The sequence below is a fragment of the Hyla sarda genome, chromosome 1 (assembly GCF_029499605.1).
Source record: "Hyla sarda isolate aHylSar1 chromosome 1, aHylSar1.hap1, whole genome shotgun sequence".
NCBI classification, from domain to species: Eukaryota; Metazoa; Chordata; class Amphibia; order Anura; family Hylidae; genus Hyla; species Hyla sarda.
This window is the reverse complement of record NC_079189.1, coordinates 29677972-29692971: the sequence shown is the minus strand read 5'-3', so window position 1 is coordinate 29692971 and position 15000 is coordinate 29677972. Positions and strand designations below refer to the sequence as shown.

General features: G+C 45.7%; 1 protein-coding gene across 5 annotated transcripts in view; it reads left to right on the top strand.

Annotated features, from left to right (window-relative positions):
* Window positions 1–15000, top strand: part of PTPRA (protein tyrosine phosphatase receptor type A) — a 192976-nt gene that overhangs the window by 67560 nt on the left and 110416 nt on the right. For all 5 annotated transcript variants that reach the window (XM_056553501.1, XM_056553503.1, XM_056553495.1 and 2 more), the window contains exon 2: window positions 5688–5773. The gene's annotated coding sequence lies outside the window, so the exon portion shown is untranslated. The remainder of the gene's footprint in view (window positions 1–5687; window positions 5774–15000) is intronic.

Genomic DNA, 15000 nt, shown 5'->3' with positions numbered 1-15000 from the left:
AAAATCAAAAACGATATAAAAAAAATTATTAGGGTTTTTATAGAAGTGGAATCTGCTCTTCTTCCTTGGCAAAATCAATGCGGATTTTAGCCTTCAGCTAGTGATTTTTAGAGTTTAAACCAATTTTAGCAAATGACGAATAAAAAAAAATAAAATTAAATAAAAAGGAATAAAAAATAAAATTAAAAAAAATAAAAATTAGAAACTTGCCAAAAGTTTGTAGCCCTTTGATTGTCACCCTGGCGCAATGGTGCCACTTTTCATGGCTGGCTGTAGTGTTGCACAATATGTGTCCAGGTGAATGCGGTACAGTGATCCCTCAACTTACAATGGCCTCAACATACAATAGTTTCAACATACAATGGTCTTTTCTGGACCATCGTAAGTTGAAACCAGACTCAACATACAATGCTATGGACAGTCCAGATCTGTGAAACGTGTCAATGGCTGGAAGAACCGACCAATCAAAATGGGCATTCACTGTATTACTGAAGCGCATGCACTGACTGGTGTCTGGTATTACATGTTCTGTAAACTTTACCAATATCAGGGTTAGCTGCTCCTTTGGACACCAGGTGAGGGTGACTCCATTACTTTTTTGGGACACTGTGTACTGTACAGGACCCCGAAGAAGCTCCTGTCCTCTACATAAACCATTGTTACCCAACCAGGGTGCCTCCAGCTGTTGCAAAACTACAACTCCCAGCATGCCCGGACAGCCTTTGGCTGTCCGGGCATGCTGGGAGTTGTAGTTTTGCAACAGCTGGAGGCCCCCTGCTTGGGAAACACTGACATAGACAGTGATTACAGCTCCCAGCAGATCTTTATTACTTTTATATATAAGGATTTGCTTTATTTATATTAGTTATCTACTTATTTTTCTTTAATCCTCACTTTTTCCTATTTTTGGATGACATTTTGGTGCCTTCAGAACCAATTACCAGGTTTCCATAGAGTTCTGGTCTCAACATACAATGGTTTCAACATACAATGGTCATCCTGCAACCAATTAATATTGTAACTTGAGGGACCACTGTATTCTGTTTCCATTGTTTCCATTCAGCTGTTTCCATTGGAGTCTACCCGTAAGGATCTTCCGTGGGATTAGTAATGGCGGATACATCGCAACGCGCTGATCACGAGAGATCTTCACTGTCCAGAATCTCCTGAAACATTGGGGGAGATTTATCAAGACCTGTGCAGAGGAAAAGTTGCCCAGTTGCCCATAGCAACCAATCAGCTTCCTTCTTTCATTTTGTAGAGGCCTTGTTAAAAATGAAAGAAATAATCTGGTTGCCATGGGCAACTGGGTAACTTTTCCTCTGCACAGGTTTTGATAAATCTCCCCCATTGTGACTAATTTGTTGTGGCGTCATTATACGGTGCCAGCTTTGTATGTTTAGTAGAGAAGGGAAGATTGGCAGGCATATGGGTAGGAGGCGGCACAGCAGGGTACTGCCTGACCTGCACGGTTTCTAGGGATGGTCGGCCAGGATGTGAGTGGCGGTTATAAATAGAGCGCAGCGGAATTCCTGCTCGGAAATGCAGCTTTTACCTCTGACATGACACAGACCCCCCCCCCCCGGCTCATGACGCCTCTTCACACTCTCTGGTATACTGCTCTCTGATGATGTCATCGGTTACTTCTGGCCACACTCTAGGACACTTGGAGCGTTCTGTGGTGCCCTCGGATAATGTCGTCATCGGTTTGTTCGCCTGACCCCTGTCCACACTGTAGTGTACAGAAAGCTTTATGTATACTAGAGAATGTGGACAGGGGTCATGAGCAGGAAGCGATGACATCAGAAGGAGGTAAAGAATGCTCCATGTCGTTTCATTGGTTGGACTCCTGTCCACACCCTCTAGTACGCACAATCATTCTGTACTGGTTTCTGATGATGTCATCGGTTCCGTCTGATGACCCCCCTGTTCACACCCCATAGATAATTCTGTACTGATCTCTGATGTCATCGGTTTCTTCACATGACCGCTGTCCACACTCTCTAGTACACATGGAGCATTCGATACTGCGCTGTGATGATGTCATCGGTTCCTTCTCACGACTCCTGTCTACATTCTGCTGCTTTCTGATGTCATTAGTTCTCTCTAGTATGCACAGAGCATTCTGTATTGCTCTCTGCTGATGTCATTGGTTCCTTCTCGTGACCCCTGTCCACACTATCTATACATGGGGCTTGTGTTACTGCTCTGATGTCATCAGTTCATTCTCATGACCTCTGTCCACACTCCAGTATACATGAAGCATTCATTACTTCTCTGATGATGTCATCAGTTCCTTCTCCTGACCTCTGTCCACACTCTAGTATACATGGATCATTCTGTACTGCTCTCTGATGACGTCATCAGTTCCTTCTCATGACCTCTGTCCACACTCTCCAGTATACATGAAGCATTCATTACTTCTCTGATGATGTCATCAGTTCCTTCTCATGACCTCTGTCTACACTCTAGTATACATGGATCATTCTGTACTGCTCTCTCGCCATTGGTTCCTTCTCATGACCGCTGTCTACGCTCTCCAGTATACATGAAGCATTCATTACTTCTCTCTCATGATGTCATCGGTTCTTTTTCATGACCGCTGTCCACACTCTCTAGTATACATGACATCATCAGAGAGAAGAGTAATGAATGCTTCAAGTATAGTAGAGAGTGTGGACAGTGGTCATGAAAAGGAACCGATAACATCATCAGAGAGCAGTACGGAATGATCCATGTATACTAGAGTGTAGACAGCGGTCATGAGAAGGAACTGATGACATCATCAAGAGAAGTAATGAATGCTTCATCAGTTCCTTCTCATGACCGCTGTCTACACTCTAGTATACATGAATTATTTTGTACTGCTCTCTGATGATGTTATCAGTTCCTTCTCATGACCTCTGTCTACAGTCTAGTATACATGGATCATTCTGTACTGCTCTCTGATGATGTCATCAGTTCCTTCTCATGACCGCTGTCCACACTCTAGTATACATGGATCATTCTGTACTGCTCTCTGATGATGTCATCAGTTCCTTCTCATGACCGCTGTCCACACTCTAGTATACATGGATCATTCTGTACTCCTCTGATGATGTCATCAGTCCCTTTTTTGGCATTTATCAGACTGTAATATTTCCGCGGTGTTATAGTAGGAGGGGCTGATATCTGTCCCTAAAGTAATGAGGTGGGGGCTGGGATTTTATGGACTTCCTGTCACCATTAATAAATAAATAGCACAGTACCTCACAGGTTTTACAAAGAATCGTACACATAAACAAATAAAATAAAAATGGTGGGTATAAACCACTCAAATAATGGGGAACCTGGTACGCAAGGGCTTCATATATGAACTCCTTATGAATTAAATCAAAACTAGAAAAATTGAGTCATTTCAAATAAATAAAAATAAATTTTATTGATTACATTAAAAACAATAGATGGGGGAAGCGAACAGAGGAGGGAAATAGGATGGACAAATGGCGTCACTGCTGCCAGCACATGTAAACCTCGTTGGGAAATACAAAAGAGACTGAGGTAAACTGTGCATACTAGTACAAAGACAGACGTCTAATAGGGCATAAGATACAGTACTTACCTCAACAAAAATAGAAAAAGTGCAGTAGTGATGCCATTTGTCTGTCATATTTCCCTCCTTGTTAGCTTCCCCAATCTATTGTTTTTAATGTAATCAATAAAATAAATTTTTATTCATTTGAAATGACTCAATTTTTCTAGTTTTCCTGTCAGTCATCCCATCCATCTACGCCATGGTCAACCTCTCCCAGTCCTGAAATTGATAACATAGATATTTGCATTAGGGATCGACCGATACCGATAATCTGTGACCTTTCAGGCCGATAACTTATATTGATATTCCGGTATAAATTATTGGCTATTTCCCCCAATCCCCCCACCCACCTGGCCCCGCAGAAGCCGCTGCAGACCAATGATTTAAAGCGGGCGCTTTAAATCAATGAAATGCAGCAGCTTTTGCTGGGCCAGAGACCGCCGCCGCCAGCCGCTTCTCTCCCCTGCCTGTCCTGGGGTCCTCTCTAATCCAACCGCTGCCCCATTGCCTCCCTCATCCCCGGATTTATAATTACCTGTTCCCGGGGTCCGCGCTACTTCTGGCTCCGGTGGCGTCCTGAGCTGTCACTGTGCGCAATGAGGGTGATGTCGCGTTGAGGACATCACTCGTCATTGCGCTGCGCAGCGCGCAGGAGCCAGAAGTAGCGCGGAACCCGGGAACAGGTAATTATAAAACCGGGGATGGGGGAGGCAATGCGGTGGCTGTGGTCCCTGGCCGGGGCAGGGCATTATCAGCATATCGGCAAGGTAAGTGCCGATACCGATAATGTCCAAAATCGTGAATATCTGCCGATAATTTCGGCCAAACGGATAATCGGTCAATCCCTAATTTGCATTCAGAACATGAGAGATGATGTAAAGGGTAGTGTCCTTTTTAAGATCGCTATCATTTTATGGTGTGTAATTGTACAATCACTCCTAAAAGCCATATGGGACTAAATTAAATGGAGCGATCGCCATTGATCATGTCTATGCATTATACAGACAGTCCATTGGTTTCTAGGGGAGCAGTGTAATGCCTTGTTTTACCAGTGGTGGCACTGCAGAATAATTTGACGCTTGATCTTGGGTTCCTCTACCGATCACTGAGGATCCCAATGAGGGGCATAGGATAAAAAGCCATGACATCTGCACCCACCTGAGGCCTCTATCTCTCTCCTGTCACAAAATTGTATTCAATTCTGCCTCTATATAATGTGTGAAATAAAAACAAAATGTTTGCACGTAAGGAGCGATTAATGAGGCTTACATTGAAATAAGAGAGGATAAGAGGGTGATTATTCCTGCACATCAGATTTTTAGTTGCAGTACTTCATTCCACCACTAGAGGCAACACATTTCTTCAGTTCTGCTCCCTCCCAGCTTAATCTGCGACTTTTAACTAATGCTCTTTGTAGGGAAACGTCAAATGCCCCTGATGGGTGTGAAGAATTTAATTAAAAACTGTCTAAAAATAAATGAAACAAAACAAAGGCAACTTTAAAGTTTTATGATGTCACTGAAGTGGCACAAGTCTCGGTCTGGCCTTCTCCTTATTTCTTTTATAATGGTTGGATGCCAGTGATTTATAACGTAGCGCCAGGATTCCAGGATGAGTCATGTGACCTTTTGTTTTCTCTTTGAATCGGAGACAAAAAAAAAAAAAAAGTAAGCTTATTGGCTTTCTCTTTAAAGAAAACGAATGTGGACCAAACCCAAAAAAAAAACACCCATCATCCCCCGTACGGCAAGGCGTGTGCTTGGCAGTTAACTCTTCAATTTCTGGTGATATAAAAAAAAAATTGTGAAAGGAATATGGGGTCGGATTGAGTTCGATACTGGGGTCCAATAACTGCGGAGGCCCGACTCCTAGCATCCTACACCTACCTAATGGGGGCAGTATTAACCTGCACAGTATTCCCTCCTTTATATAGACCCACAAAAAGGGGGCCTAGGATTCAAGCTGCTTGTCTTTTCCACAAGTGAAGGGGAAACGGGCCAAATAAACAGTTTTTTGGGACCACCTTACTTGTATAATTGAAGGATTTAATGTCTTGATAGAACGTAACATCAGTAATGGGATGCTTAGGACTCATATTGTTTGTTTTTTGCAGGGGAGACGAGCGGGGTTCCTACAGATGGTTCTTTATGGAATACAGGGGTTGTGAGGACTGACAGCTGACCGGATTCTTCTCATAAGGTAAGTCCATGTATATGTAGACACTCTCGTAGCGTTGCTTGGAATATTTCTGGGGTCTCAGCATTGGAACCCTTTTGGTTTAGTGCCCTTCATGTGTGGATTGTCCAAGATACCATGTAAAAAGGTTTTTGAGGATTTATTTTAGGTATCGACCGATTATCGATTTGGCCGATATTCATGATTTTGCACGTTATCGGCAATTAACCTGCCGATAATACCCCGCAACCCGCACCGCACCCCCCCACTGCACCGCCTTGGCCAGAGACCGCCGCCGCCCCATTGCCTCCTCCATCCCCGATTTTATAATTACCTGTTCCTGGGGCCCACGCTGCTTCTGGCTCCTGTGGCGTCCTGTGTTACGCTGTGCGCTGCGCAATGACGAGTGACGTTCTCAACGCGACGTCACCGTCAGTGCTCACAGTGATAGCTTAGGACGACGCCGGAGCCAGAGGTAGCGCGGGCCCTGGGCCCCGGGAACAGGTAATTATAAAACCGGGAATGGGGGAGGCAATGGGGCAGCTGTGGTGGTTGGACTAAGGACCGTCAGGGGGAAAGAAGCGGGCGGCGGCAGTCTCTGGGCAGAGGAATAGGTGGGGGGGGGGGGGGGGGGGGGGGGCAAAGGATAGGCAGGTGGGAGCGGTGGTGGTAGGACCGCAGGACAGGCAGGGGAGAGAGGCGGTCTCTGGCACCGCAAAAGCCGCTGCAATTCATTGATTTAAAGCGCCCGCTTTAAATCAATGATCTGCAGCGGCGTCTCCGGAATATCGGTATAGGTTATCGGCTATCGGCCTTAACCTCCACAGATTATCGGTATCTGCCCTAAAAATCGATATCGGGCGATCCCTAATTTATTTTAAATCAATGGCCTATCCTTAGGATAAGTTATCAGGATCTGAGAGCTGGAGGTTCGACAACATTACCAATTGCCAGTTGCTATCATGTGAGTGCCCATGTACCAGCTCTGAACGCTCGGTGGCTGTATCCGGTATTACAGTTTCTCATAGTTACAGCCCGTATAGATCTGTGACTGGTGGAAATGGAGAGACCGCACTGTTTGTATGACCTCGGCGGCTTCTTCAATAATTTGGCAGGGATGTTATTTGGGATCCTACCTTTAAAAAAAGGAGAGAAAAAAAAACTTTTCTTGGTAGACTTGCACCCCAAGACATCACCCATTACTTTTTTTTCTTGTAGACCAAATACCCAGTAACTATGCCCATGACTTAACCCAGTAGACTTAAAGGAGTACTCCGCTGCTCAGCATTTGGAACAAACTGTTCCGAACCCTTAGAGCCGACACCGGGAGCTCGTGACTAGAGATGAGCGAACTTACAGTGATTCGATTCGTCACAAACTTCTCGGCTCGGCGGTTGCTGACTTTAGCCTGCATAAATTAGTTCAGCTTTCAGGTGCTCCGGTGGATGGAAAAGATGGATACAGTCCTGGGAGAGAGTCTACTAGGATTGTATCCATCTTTTCCATCCACCGGAGCACCTGAAAGCTGAACTAATTTATGCAGGATAAAGTCATCAACTGCCGAGCCAAGAAGTTTCTGACGAATTGAAACACTTTAAGTTCGCTCATCTCTACTTGTGACGTCATAGCCCCGCCCCTCATGACTTCATGTCCCGCCCCCTCAATGCATGTCTATGGGAGGGGGCATGACGGCTGTCACGCCCCCTCCCATAGACTTGCATTGAGGGAGGCCGGGCGTGATGTCATGAAGGGGCAGCGCTATGGCGTCACAAGCTTCCTGCTCCAGCATTCGGAACAGTTTGTTCCAAACACTGAGCAGCGGAGTACCCCTTTTCACGAAGTATCATCATCCATAACTCTCTCGTAGACCAGAGTGTTGGGGCTACCTGGGAGGTGTCATGGTTGATGATGTTGGGTCAATTTGAAAGAGTCTTGGATAATGTTGGTGGTTGCTGGGTCTACTATGAAGTGTTATGGATAATGTTTTTGGGTGTTTGCTTTACTGAGAAGAATAGTGGTCCCTCAAGTTACAATATTAATCGGTTCCAGGAAGACCATTGTATGTTGAGACCAGAACTCTATGGAAACTTGGTAATTGGTTCTGAAGCCCCAAAATGCCATCCAAAACAGGAAAAAGTGAGAATTAAAGAAAAATGAGTAAATAACTAATATAGATAAAGCAAATCCTTACATATAAAAGTAATAAAGATCTGCTGGGAGATGTAATCACTGTCTGTGTAGAGGACAGGAGCTTCTTCAGGATCCTGCACAGTACAGTGTCCGAAAAAAGTAATGGAGCCGTCCGTGACGTCCAAAGGAGCAGCTAACTGTGGCATTGATTTAAAAGTAGTACAGAACATGTAATACCTTCCTGTACTGTAGGGGGCGCTACCAGACAGGAATTCAGTGCATACGCTTCAGTAATACAGGGGTTTTTACCAATGAACATCCATTCTGATTGGTCGGTTCTTCCAGACGTTGACACGTTTCACAGATCAGGACTGTCCGTAGCATTGTATGTTGAGTCTGGTTTCAAGTCACAATGGTCCAGAAAAGACCAGTGTATGTTGAAACTATTGTATGTTGAGGCCATTGTAAGTTCAGGGATCACTGTAGTAGGTGTTAGGTCTACATGGAAGAGTCCTGGATGATATCTGATGTTGGGTGTACTAGAAAGAGAACATGGATAATATTGGGTCCAAAATAATTGTCATTATTACTTCATTCATTGCCTGTCTATGGTGGTGGTGGTGTCAAATTATAAGGGTTTAGGCTGTATCTGTTGTGATCGCCTAAGACTTTGGCGTATGTTGTCTGGTTGCGACACGAAATGAATTGCTTCTCTAGTAGGGAGTGAGTCCTATTCAGGTCACATTAGGGCTGGGTGGTATGGCCAAATATGTGTATCGCGGTATTTTTTGTAACATGGCGGTTCCACGGTATATAACGGTATTCCCCCCCCCCCCCCCCCCCAAAAAAAACTCTCCCCATCGAGGTACTACTCACGTCACCCGCAAGCGCTGCCTCTTCGTCCTCCTGCTTGTTTGGCCGCCAGCGCTGACACTCTATACTGTATCTCTATGCCCGGGCTGCAATAGGAAAACAAAAATAAACTCGCGCATGTTCCGACGTCGGCCTTACGCTGGGGAAGTGAACGTCGGACAGCCGTCAGCCTATCACCGGCCGCAGTGATGTTCCGCCTCGGCTGGTGATAGGCTGAGCGCACTGCGGCTTCTTACATGACAGTGCGCTCAACCTATCACCGGCCGAGGCGGAACATCGCTACGGCTGGTGATAAGCTGACGGCTGTCCGAAGTTCCATTCCTTAGGAAGCAGGTCTGGACCGACGGGGAAGGTGAGTTGAAGTTTATTTTGTTTACCTTTTGCAGCCCGGGCATAGGGATACAGCTATAGAGGGTCAGCGCTGGCGGCCCGCAACAAATGAGGAAGAGGAGGGCAGCGCTTGCGGTTGACGTGAGTAGTACCCCGATGGGGACAGCGCAGCGCTGGGTTGATTCATTCATTCCTGAGGGGGAGGGGACAAACCGGCTGTCCGATGTTCCATTCCCTAGGAAGCAAGTCCAGACCGACGGGGAAGGTGAGTTAAAGTTAATTTTGTTTAACTTGTGCAGCCCGGGCGTAGGGATACAGCTATAGAGCAGTGGTCTTCAACCTGCGGACCCCAAGATGTTGCAAAACTACATCTCCCAGCATGCCCGGACAGCCAACGGCTGTCCGGGCATGCTGGGAGTTGTAGTTTTGCAACATCTGGAGGTTGAAGACCACTGGTATAGAGTGTCAGTGCCGGTGGCCGCAACAAACAGGAGGACGAGAAGGGCAGCGCTTTCGGGTGACATATGTGAGTAGTACCCCGATGGGGACAGAGCAGCGCTGGGCTAATGATTGATTGGGGGGGGCAGAACAGCGCTTGGGGGTCACATATGATCAGTTCCCCGATGTGGGGACAGCGCCCTGCAGCTGATCATTCATTCATTCCCGAGGGGGATGGACCAAACCGTTTTTGTGGTATGGGTTAAAATTCATATCGTGCAGCACAAAAATTTCGGTATTCGGTATGAACCGGTATACCGCCCAGCCCTAGGTCGCATACACAATAATGTTGGACTGTTTGTATGAAGGGTTAGTTTACGTTTTTATAACACCAGTACTATCTACAGACTATGGTAGTTCATAGGCCATTTTCTATCCTGTTGTTGCTCGTGTTGCAGCTTTGCTGTAATAAAAAGGTGTGTGAGGTTGTGTAAAGTACAGCTGTAGATGTAGGAATAAGGTGTGGCACTACTACATATGGTGCATGGAGTGTTACCCCCTGTGGGACAGTTTTTTTTTACATACACAGAGCCTGTGTAGGTGAGAGGAGATTTCTGCTAATAATGTGTGTTTTAGCTTTACATACATCACTTGACTGGAATGTGTGTTCTTGGGTGTATGATGACCCCATGGCAGTTCCCTCAAAGGCTCCATATAAATCATGAAACGTATTGACATTACTAGAAGAGTACATCTTGTATGCTAAGCTAACAAAGCAATCCCAGCTCCAGAGAAATTAGAATGAATTTGTTTCAAAGCCCTTCTATGGTTTGTCACATTTTTGCTCTTCCCAGTATGTCCTATTCATTGTGTTTTTTTTATTTTGTGTGGCATTTGTCGCCTTTTTTCAATATTCAGCATAAATCACAACTACGAGCCTCTTTTTACATGAAGGTCTATGATGTGGTTTTCCGTTAACGCAGTCCCAGGAAAATGTCCTAGAATGGCTTTTACGTGGCATAAATATGGAAAAAATAAATGTTTGTTTATTTATTTATTTATTTATTTTTTAAGACAAAAGACGACCTAATAAAATCTACATCCAGTTTATAAAGAAACAACTCTTCCTAGTGTTAGGTGAGCATCAGGATTTGGGGGGGGGGAGGAATGTGACAAGGGCATGGTGGGTGGGGGGGGGGGGGGGTTGTGACATGGGCATGGTTGGTGGTGGTGGTGGGGGTTGTGACATGGGCATGGTGGGTGGGGGGGGGGGTTGTGACATGGGCATGGTGGGTGGGCGGGGGGTTTGTGACATGGGCATGGTGGGGGGGGGGTTGTGACATGGGCATGGTGGGTGGGTGGGTGGGGGGGGGTTGTGACATGGGCATGGTGGGGGGGGGGTTGTGACATGGGCATGGTGGGTGGGGGGGGGGGTTGTGACATGGGCATGGTGGGTGGGGGGGGGGGTTGTGACATGGGCATGGTGGGTGGGGGGGGGGGGGGTTGTGACATGGGCATGGTGGGTGGGGGGGGGGGGTTGTGACATGGGCATGGTGGGTGGGGCGGGGGTTGTGACATGGGCATGGTGGGTGGGGGGGGGGTTGTGACATGAAATTGGGGGATTTCACAATTAGTTTATTATATCGCAATATTTACCTCTATAATCTCAGCCGCACATTTTCCCCAAATCGTGCAGCCCTGACATGATGCCTTATAGCCTTAAGTCCGCTTTTGCCTTTTAAATAACTCTTTTCATCTTTGTTAGTCTTTACCATGTTCTGGAATTCTGTCCCTGAACCAGGAGGCTTAGTATGAACAGAACCATAGGTTTATTGCAGAGCATGACTTAAATGTGTGAGTCGTTGTTATATACAGTACATGTATGTACACACTAGTTATCGTGTTGTTTTTTGTGTTTATTGCTGTACATCCTTCAGCTGTTTGTCTTCTCCGTCTTTGTTTCCGGGATCCGCTCCCTTCATTGATATTCTTGTCTTGCTGCGTCCTTTGCCGTGCTCTCCGGAGTGTGTCGGAGCCGTGTTAGCGCTCCTCATCTGTACGCCTTGTCGGGGAACACATTCTTGGACGCGCCCTAGCTCATTCTGAGGACATTTCCAGCATTTCTTTTTTTTTTTTTTTCCCCTCAGCGTTTGGATCTTTATTTGGAAATTATTCTATGAAAGGAATTTTGAGGCAATTTTAAGGGGTTTTGTAAGTGCGATGGTATTATGTGTTGGTTATTTCTGTTATATTTTTATCTAAAATAAGATTTTTGTCGTAAAGGATTAAATGTCAGAATCTCTTAGCTCTTCTGCTGCCTTACAGGATAAGTACATGTCTGTTTTATGGACCTCTGTGCTCCTTGTGTCCGGTTCACGTGGATGATTTTTATGCTGAATCCATGCAGATTTTTTATTTTTTTATTTTTTTTTAACCCTACGCGGGTTTCAGAGCAGATTTTATGCTCCCGTTAATGCCAAATAGATAAGGTAAATGCACCAAAAAGTGTCCTCTTAATTTTTCTAGCCTCTAAAAATTCTGCATTGTTTTCTGAATGGACTGGAAAAATCTGCAGCACCGTCACTATTGAAATCTATAGGATGTGCTACAGGAGGGATCAAAACTGATATCCATGTGGAATAGGCCTGCCTATTGTACTTTTTTAGGGGGGGGGGGGGCGGGGGGGCAGGTTCACGTGTTCAGCCTCCGAAAAAAGAATTGACGTATCAATTCTTTTTGCGCAATCTTCCTGGAGATGCATTGTCATCAGGAGATGCAGGGCCGGCTCTGCCTATGGGCACTCTTCATTGGGGCGCTTCTTTGTCCGCAGCAATAAAGTTAGCCAGTATCTGAAGCACCTGCCCATCCAGAAAAATGCTGTCCCCCCCCAAGAAGGAAGGGGATTACATGAGGTGTAGAGATGAGCGAACTTACAGTAAATTCGATTCGTCACGAACTTCTCGGCTCGGCAGTTGATAACTTTTCCTGCATAAATTAGTTCAGCTTTCAGGTGCTCCGGTGGGCTGGAAAAGGTGGATATATTCCTAGGAAAGAGTCTCCTAGGACTGTATCCACCTTTTCCAACCTACCGGAGCACCGGAAAGCTGAACTAATTTATGCAGGAAAAGTCATCAACTGCCGAGCCGAGAAGTTCGTGACGAATCGAATTTACTGTAAGTTCGCTCATCTCTAATGGGGTTTGTTATAGGGCAGTGATGGCAAACCTATGGCACCCTCTGTGGGCACGCGGCCATAGTTCGCCATGGATGCTTATACAGTGGGTCGCACAATGAAGGGGCCGGACGTGCCGCACTGGAGCAGACAATTAAACAAGCGAGCAGGCTCCGGCGGTAAGTTAGCTCTCTGCAGCGCGGCCCGGTCCCTTCAATGTGTGGCCGACTGTGACAGTGCTGGGAGGTGAATTAACCCCACCACGGCTGGGTGCCGTTAATAAACGGCACAGCCGTGCAGCGGGTGTATGAAGAGGGCTCAAGAGCTGAGTTCTCTTCATGCTGGCTAATGCCGGACATCACCGATCCGAGTGATGTCCGGCATTAACACTTTAGACGCGGCGATCGAAGCTGATCGCGGCGTCTAAAATGCTGGTGACTGCCGGTAGCTCAGTGGAGCTGATCGGGACACCGGCGGCATAATGCTGCCGGGTCCCGATCAGCTCAGAGGACAGACGGAGGTTACTTACCTGCCTCCTTCCTGTCCCATCGGCGCTCCAATAATGCTGATGGCCTATGCAGGCTGTAGTAATGGAGCGCCGATAACGCTGATAAAGCATTACATTCTGTTCAGACATATAGTCCACTATGTGATCAGGACCTTCATCCCAGTATCCCGTTTTTTTCCCCATTTGTCCCTTTGTGTGATTTCTTATATGTACTTTTTAATGTTACTTTTTCATATCAATAAAGAATTTAATATTTTTAATCTTTTCAAATTGTGTATTGTTAGGACGTTTTTTCTTGTGCACATAGTATAGGTGTTACCTTAAGGGGTTAAGTAGAAGTAATTTACAGATCTGTATAACTTTCTGGCACCAGTTGATTAAAAAAATATATATATTCCAGCGGAGTACCCCTTTAAGTCTTGGGCCCCTTTCACACTATAAAATTCATCCGTTTGATGTTCGGTTATGAAAACCCTGAAAATCGGCCTTTAATTGGCTGTTACAAAATCCCATAAGGCCGTTATTATTAATGGACATTATTTTGTGACGGAAGATAGTAACGGGAGAAATGGTGCATGCTCTCTTCATTCTCCCGTCACAAAATAACGTCAGTTATTAATAAAGGGCTATAATGGGTTAAGACGGATAATAGAAAAGCCCATTATAGTCTATGGGATTTTTACAACGGCCGTATGGGATTTTGTAACGGCCGTTTAACCTGTTGGGGACGGAGGGCATTCCTGTACGTCCTCTGACCACTCCCTTTCTATAATGCGGGGCCTCTAACAGCGGCCGAGACCCGTGGCTAATAGCGCGCGGCACTGATCGCAGTTCCTGCGCGCTATTAACCCTTAAAAGTGGAACGCCACATCTAAAATGAAAGTAAACTGCTCCCGGTTTGCTCAGGGGGCTGTTCGGGATCACTGCGGCAAAATCTAGGTATCCCAAACAGCTGTAGGACTCGAGGAGTTTCCCCTTACCTTCCTCTGTGCTGTCCGATAACCAAATGACTGCTCAGTACCTGAGATCCAGGCATGAGCAGTCAAGCGGCAGAATCATCGATCAATGGTTTCCTATGAGAAACCATTGATAAATGTAAAAGATCAGTGTGTTCATACCGCCCCATACGCGGAAAAATAGTTAAAGGGGTCAGAAGATGAAAATATATATATAAGATTTTTTCCAGAAGTACAACAATATCCAACCTATATAAGTTGGGTATCATTTTAATCGTATGGACCTATAGAATAAAGATATGGTGTCATTTTTACCGAAACATTTACTGCGTAGAAATGGAAGCCCCCAAAATTTACAAAATGGCGTTTTTTCTTCAATGTTGTCACACAATGTTTTTTTTTTTTCTGTTTTGCCGTACATTTTTGGGTAAAATGACTGATGTCATTACAAAGTAGAATTGGTGGCGCAAGAAATAAGCCATCATATCGATTTTTAGGTGCAAAATTGAAAGGGTTATGATTTTTAAAAGGTAAGGAGGAAAAAAAACGAAAGTGGAAAAACCCTTCGTCCCCAAGGGGTTAACTGCCGATTGTCAGGGGTTTCATAATGGAACATCAAACGGATCTTTAAAATGGCTGAATTTTATAGTGTGAAAGGGGTCTTATCAGGGAAAAAGAGGATGACACCTGAAGGGATAACCTAGGAGCCTCACTGCAGACCTTTGTGATGGCCGTCTGGACAGGGGGTCTTCCGCAATGTCAGGACCGGAGGCTTCTTGTCACTGGAGGCGCCGTGGACAAGGAGGTGGTGCCGGCTTCTAGACTGCACTCCAGGCCGCCATCTC